We start from the raw sequence: 8,067 nt of genomic DNA, 5'->3' as shown, positions 1-8,067 counted from the left end.
TACAAGAACATGTTTGTTTGGAAATTGGTTTTATTTTTAAAGTTAAATTTGTATCTAAATTTAAGAATGAAATCATTTACCTGTTGTGAGTGTGTTGACCGTCTGCATAGTTGGATCATTAAATTCCAGAAAATCAGTATGAGGTGCCATTTCAGCATAAAAGGGTTCTTCGGAATGCTATGGTTCTAAATAAAACCATTACTGCATGAAAAGAACCTTTAAAGAACCATCTTTTTTGAGTGCACTTTTGTATGTGAACGCTTATCCCCTGGAAATATTTGCAATGTCAGTGTTTAATCCGTTTGAAAGAGCACTATGACCATAAAGGAGCTCATTCAAGAAACGAGAGTTTGCATTCACTAATTGGAGATAAAGGAAAAATATTGCAAATTAATTAATGACTTGCGGTCTCTAAGATTACCTGACATTGAACTGAACTCAACACATGCATGATGGAATGCAGTGCAATACCACGTCTGAATTTAAATAGATGATCTGCATAATAAAGATGTTCTGTCAAGTGTTTGTTCACCAGAGAAGTGGCGCTTGCGTGCAAGAAGGGCTCCTCAAAATATGCTAACATTCTTATGAAAAAGGAAAAGAAAACAATGTTTTCCCACACTCTTGTCACGCTGTCTGGTCTCTGTTTCCCTGAGTCTCCACTAGTGGTCTCACTTCCCCATAGGCACCTCACCGTAGGCACTACAATTCCCACAAAGCCTTGTCCCTTCATCACAGTAATTGCACTCCTGTTAATTGCACTCAGGTGTCTTCACTTGTTAGTTATTATCCTCCCTATATTAACCAGTCTTTTCCTGTTTGTCTTCATGGAGTCCTTTCCTTCCGTTACCCAGTTTCCTCGTCTTCCGAGTTCCTCGTCTTCCGAATTCCTGTTTCCATTCCTGTTCCCGTTCCTGTTCCTCTCCTGTTTGTTTCTTTGTCGGATGGATTTATGGTTTGACCCCTGCTTGTTTGATTTCTCTTTGGATTACCCATAAAAACCCTACTGCTATTGGATCTCTCGTCTCCTGCGTTTCACTGGGTCCCCGATCGTCACAACTCTTCATTCGCTACTGTATTATTTCCCCTTGAACTGTCAATATTTCAAAACTGTCCATGTAAAAATTTCTTCTTTGATTCAGTAAATAGGGTAAATGTACCTATAAAGCTCTCATACTCATTAAACAATTTCTGTAATTTCAAGTCAATCAGAACATTGCACACTGAGATATGGTTGTCCATGTGAACATGTCTGGCTGCCAATGTTTAAGCCTTTATTTTGGGAAAGTTTCACTACTTACTGTAAAATTAAGAGATTTATGTTTAGACTTCTGATTACAACCTGGACCTTGGATGTGGGAAATAGAGTTAGATCCAAAAGATAGTTTTAGTAACCGCGCAGATGCTACAGAACACAGTTAGCTGACTGGCTGTAAAAGATTGTGTGGTACGCTAATATATAACTTCACAGGCATTTACTGGCTTGTACTTTTATATCCATACTATTATAAATGTGACAGTTTATTGCTGGTCTATGATTTCATTTTATTTTAAGGTGAGTTTAAAGGGTGCACTACTATGAAAAATCACACCGCTTCAGTGTGACATTAATAAAAAGTAACATTTCATTGGTATTGCTGATAATAGCTGACCTAAATTATTTCTTTGGCAAAAGAAATATAATTTAATTTTAATAAATATTACATGAAATTTATAAAAAAAAATGTTGCTGCTCCTGTTAAGCTCAGTGTGCTTTCTTTAAGCTCTTGCACATTGAACGTCTATGTAAATACTTCATAAACAGACTTTAAATAAAAACTGATGATTGCCACTTTAAGTTAATCTTTATAAAATGATAAAAAAACTTATTTTAACAGCTTTGAGATTACAAAATCTAAACATAACTATAGTTTATGTCCAAAGATTAAAGAGGCGTGTCATCTGTACAAAGAAGGAGCCAACAGAAACCGGTCATATCTATCCAGGAAAAAAGCAGCTAAACGCTGGAATACACTGCATGGCTTTTGAAATTTGAACAGAGTTTTAAAACAACAGGCATCATACACATGACTGAGGATGATTCACTATCAGACATTAAATTCCTTCTGATCACAACAAACTCGCACAGAAATGTGCGCATTGTTGCTAGGAGATGCATGACAAATGAAAACGTCAAACATGCTTGATCTCCTCCAACTGGATGAAATCCTAGTCTGAAGCTAAATAATCAAAGTCTGTGACCACCATACCATATACACCGTGATTATCTATGGAAAAATCATGTAATGTATTGAAGCCTTAAGAGACTATAGATAAGTTGCCATCCATTTATTAAGAGCCTTCATAATGAGGCTAGTTTCTGTGTTCATCACTATAAATTAAATGTTTTTTTGATTGGGTTTTATTAGATTTTTGAATGTGTTACTGAATGTGGACATAATGTGAGCATAATGGGAACAGGGGTGTGCTTAAAGGTTACAAAAATGTACCCATTAAGCACAGTAAAACTTTTTGCATTTAATGATGTAGGCCTACATCTTAATTTAAATGCTTTTGTCATTAAAATGATTTTAATTGAATATTTTTTGTGTGAGAGATTAATATTGTAATTATTTCATTATTTTTTAATTATTTTAACATAACTTCTTGTACTGAAACCAATAACTTGTGCACTAAAAATGCCTAAGTGTCGATTTTGGTAAGCTTATTAGGTATGTTTACTAGGGTCGGGTACCGAAACCCACCAATATGGCACCGGTACCTACTGGAGCTTTTCCACTGCATGGTACGACTTGGATTATTCACATGCTGTTATAGTTGTACTGTCTCTACTGCAGGGACTCCTGAAAAACATTTTCATTCCGTGTTGCCCCATCAAGCTCTAGCTGGATCTGCTTCTCTGCATGAGAGGAATAAGCACCATAAGCACCATAAAAAGCACCATAAGTAACCGGTATGTACTAGAACCGAATCAGAACTCAGATTTCAGTGCCTGGGCGATCAATTTAAATAATTGTCCTCGGTTTCTCCGAAACGGACATAAGAAGCATCATCACAGGCACCGAAAAGTCGGAAAGCTCTAATAATAAAAATCCAACAAATCTTTGTAGTTGTTTTCACATTTTGACTTAAAAGCACAACTCTAGGAAATGAGAGCATCCGAGGAGCACATGAATGCAGTAGCCCTCCATTAAAGCTGCAGTCCGTAACTTTTTTGGGGTTAAAAATTATCCAGAATCATTATTTGAGCAAGTACATAACCAGCCAGTGTTCTAAACTATCACCTTACTTTAGCCCAATTCACAATGGTTAATTTTTAATAATGTTTTCTAATTTGAGTGGTACGGGTGGGTTTTCGTGGGAAATTCGAGCATGGCACTGCGTCATAAGTCACGTCTGTAAACATAATGAACTTGTCCCGGCCACTAGGCTATCGCCTGTGAGGATCCTGCAGGTGGCAGATCATTTAATTATAGCCTATTCCCACAGCAGCTGGCATAATTAAATGTCAAAAAATCATTTTGATGGTGTTTTGTAATCAAGAAAGATTATATGAAACGTGCGAATTAAATTAAATTCCAGTTTTAAATGTGCTTCTGATTACAGATAGCCTGGGTTTACACAAGATGTATATTTTAAAGACAACCAGTTTGATTGGAGCATAGTTTGCATTTTGGGTTAAAATAATTTCCTAATATGAAATTCGAATGATGTGACAATTAGAGATTAGACTGTACAGAAACTGGAATCTATATGCTAATCAGGGCAGGACTTAGTGGGGCGGGGGCCCCTGGGCATGAGGTTATGTTTGGGCCCTATACCTACACTACAAATGCCCTCTAATAGAACATCATTATGAAGTAACACAAAATCCACAAACATGCTTTGAGGTTCATAAACAGTACAATTAATATGCAACATGTTTAGGCTATAGTCAAAGTTTAAATGTAATATTAATTATAATATAATAAACAGGATGTGTTCTCTCAGTTGAGAGATCACAACCCTGAAATAACTTCGAGAATAAAAAAACCAGAGATGTTGGCTTACAAGTATTATAAATGTTATTGTCATATCTGTGTCCTCTTCAATTGAATAAAAAGACATGCTGGCTAACAATCAAATTAAATTACTATCAACAAAATTCATAGATGGATTGTGCATAAATGTTAAGTGTAAATATAAAATTTAAATGTAGAAATATTAAAATGATTGCAAAAAAAAAAAAATCTAACTAGTATGATTCATTTAAAAAGCTGATTCATTTTACTTTGCAAATGACTACTTATAACCTGATTGAATCATTTGCTGGTCCGTATAATGCTGAGGAACAAAACGCTTGTTCAGAGACTCGGTTCTGCTGTTTGTTCTATTTTCTTTCTGACATAGCAAAACGGAATTCTGTAATTTGTTGTTTACTGTACATTTGCGATCTTGCAGATATTTGAGGAAAAAAAAACAGGACTTGTTTGTTTGATAGGCTAAGTCCTATATCATAGGCATAGCTATGTTATAAAAACAGAAACTCATCAAATTGCTATTTTTTATTAAAAATAATTTTGATGGCATTTCTTCCTCACTATGTGTAATGGTAGTAAGAAGAGAGAGAGCGCTCAAAACTCATCATATGATCGCATAATTTAGTGGAACATTAAAATAGTAATATCCTCTGTAAAGAAATGAGGTGTGAATGTTTAAGAATTTATCATTATCTTTCTAAATGTGAGCTCTTTGGGCTAAAGACTTAATGGAACTAAAGTAGGCATGTGATAAACCAATCGGTGCAAAAGCAATTCAATATGTGTGTCCTTCTGTGTGAAATAATAATAAATACCAGTTTATGCAGTTTGATTGTGGCCTCGATGGTTGTAGTTGTAAGCTGTAAGTATTTAGATCTTGCTTCCAGGGTTGCCAGGTTTCACAACAAAACCCACCCAATTGCTACTCAAAACTAGCCCAATCGCATTTCGAGGGGGGTCCCCTGGTAAAAATCGCTTTCCGGGGGATAAATACACATTTCATGTTAAAATTAGCATTTTAGGGGCTGAATATCACATTCTTGTGGTCGCTTAAACCTTTGGACATGAAAAACAACCTGCGGTAACTGTGTTAAAGAATCAAAGGAGAACATGAAAACACTTTTTACTCCACAACACCAGTCAAATTCTTCCTTTTGTGATCTGATGTGGCTTCTTGTCACAGAATGAAGCAGAAAATATGTTCCATAGGCTACTTTAAAAAGAATACATCGATTAGCAATGGATTATAAATGCACTCAATTATGAAAAAAACAGAGATGGCTTGAATAACACAGATAATAATTTTCATGTTCTGTTTACTCGGTTACAGCTATAATAGCGATGCCTTTGTCCATATAAATATTCTGCTACTTCTGTGACTGGATATGTGGATTTTATGTGTGAGGGTGCCCTCTGGCATCCAGTATGAATGAAACCGACGACGTGTTTATAGTGCTAATTGCCAATCCATTTAAATAGAACAGCATTTATTTGAAATATAAATCTTTTGTAATATTGTATATTTATTTACTGTGGCTTTTGATAAATTTAATACATCCTTATGTGGCGGGGTGAAGAAGGACACGACAAGGAGATACAGGTGAGGGGGAGGGCGGGGAGTGGACCCTGACAGACCTGCGAAAGCTGCCCAAATCCGAGAGAGTCCGTCGGCGTTGGCCGTCCCCGCTCGGTGTTGCACGGTGAAGTTGAAGTCCTGGAGTGCCAGGAACCACCGCGTCACTCTCGCGTTCTTCTCCTTGGCCCGGGCCATCCACTGCAGGGGGGCGTGATCTGTAATGAGAGTGAAGGGGCGGCCGAGGAGGTAATACCTGAGTTCCAGGACTGGCCACTTGACGGCCAGCGCCTCCCTCTCCACCGTAGCGTACCGTTGTTCTGTGGGGGTCAGCTTTCGGCTTATGTAGATCACCGTGTGTTCCTCGCCGTCGTGGACCTGGGAGAGGACGGCTCCCAACCCGGTGTCGGATGTGTCCGTCTGTACCAGGAAGGGACAGTTAAAGTCGGGCACTCGGAGTACCGGCTCCGTTGTGAGGGCTGCCTTTATCCGGTGGAACGCCGCCTCCGTCTCGGGGGTCCACGGGACCTTCTCCGGTTGCCCCTTCCTGGTCAGATCTGTCAGGGGAGAGGCTAAGGAGGAGAAGTTAGGGATAAAGCAGCGGTAATACCCTGCCAACCCCAAAATGGCACGTCCCTGCGTTTTGGAGGTGGGCCGCGACGCGGATTGCTGCCACCTTCTTCTCCTGAGGTCTAATCAGGCCGCGACCCACCTGATACCCCAGATACTTCGCTTCCGAGAGGGTCAAGTGACATTTCCGGGGGTTGGCAGTCAGGCCAGCCCGGCGCAGTTCCAATAGCACCCTTCGCAGCCGCTTCAGGTGGTCCTCCCAAGTCTCAGAGTGTATGACGACGTTGTCGATGTAGGCCGCCGCGTAGGCCTGATGCGGCCGGAGGAGGACGTCCATCAGCCTCTGGAAGGTGGCCGGTGCTCTGTGGAGGCCAAAGGGAAGGACCCGGTATGCCAGTGTCCGTTTGGGGTCGAGAAGGCCATCTTCGGCTTGGCCTGTTCCGAGAGAGGGACTTGCCAGTATCCCTTCGTGAGGTCGAGGGTTGATATAAACCGGGCCCTTCCCAGATGGTCCAACAACTCATCGACGCGGGGCAGGGGGTAGCAGTCGAACTCGGAGACTTCGTTGAGGCGGCGGAAGTCATTACAGAAGCAGAGGATGCCGTCGGGCTGATGGAACCATGACGATGGAGCTGGACCATGGGCTGTGAGATGGTTTAATTACCCCTAACCTCAGCATCTCCTGTACTTCCTCCTTGATGGCGTGTCACGCATCCACAGTGGTACGGTGTACGGCCGGTTGTTGTTCCCAGGCCTCTCGGCAACGTCGAGCAGACCACGGGGCTGGTGGCCGAAGAGTAATTCGAACGGTGTGAAGCTGGTGGAGGTCTGAGGGACCTCCCGAACACCGAAGAGGACGTATGGCAACATCTTGTCCCAGTCCCTTTTATCTTCGGCCGTCACTCGGCGCAGCATCTGTTTTAGGGTCTGGTTGAACCGCTCGACGAGGCCGGTCGGTCTGGGGGTGGTACACCATGGTACGGAGCTGCTGGACCTTCAGGAGTTTGCAGAGGTCCGCCATCATCCGGGACATGAACGGGGTGCCCTGGTCAGTCAGTATCTGGGATGGGAATGCCGACCAGACTACACAGCAGGAAGAGTTCCTGGGCGATGGCTTTGGTAGTGGCTTTTCGGAGGGGAATGGCCTCAGTCCGACATCTATGGGCCAGGCGCCGAGCAACGCAGCGATGGTAACCCGTCGTGCCAGCACGTCCCTGGTGTCGCCGTGCACACAGGTGATGGAGAGCTTCGTTGCGGAGAGCGGGGTGCTTCGGTGGGCATGGGCTCATCTCGAGGGCCGGGAACCGCCGGCCTGCTCACCGGTCGCTGTCTCCCCAACCTCCCGGTGTTGGGTGGCCTCTGCCAGCTCGATTGCCGCCACCAGCTCGTCCACGTTCGCTGGGTTCCGCATCCCGGCTGCCTGACGAAGCGGGCAGGGAAGGGCTGCACGAGACGGGAGAGGTTGGCCGCTTGAGCTCGGGCCGGCTGCCGTGGATCGAAGGCCCACTCATTGAAGAGCTGGGCAGCGCTGATCGGTGGGAGCCCCATCCGGCCCAGGATTTCCTTTTTCAACTCCTCATACAATTTGTTGAGCTCTGGGGGTAGTGTGAAGTCCGTTGTGCCTCTCCTGTCAGCAGCGGGGCGATGATCCGGGCCCACTCCTCCTTGGGCCACGCCTCCTGGGTGGCCACGGTCTCAAACATCTGGAGGTACGTGGTAACGTCATCGTGGGACGTCATCCTCGGCAGCAGCTGCGTGGCCTGCACACGGGGGTCAGGCAGCGGAGTACGTGCGCCGGCAGTCATACGGAGCGCGGCGAGCTCCCGTTTGGTTTCCCCTTGCCGGGAGGCCATGTGCTCCATAATTTGTTGCTGGCGGATGCTCACCTCGTTAAGGCGCTTCAAA

The sequence above is a fragment of the Carassius carassius genome, chromosome 15, assembly GCF_963082965.1.
Source record: "Carassius carassius chromosome 15, fCarCar2.1, whole genome shotgun sequence".
NCBI classification, from domain to species: domain Eukaryota; kingdom Metazoa; phylum Chordata; class Actinopteri; order Cypriniformes; family Cyprinidae; genus Carassius; species Carassius carassius.
Note: the sequence above shows the minus strand (reverse complement) of the source record.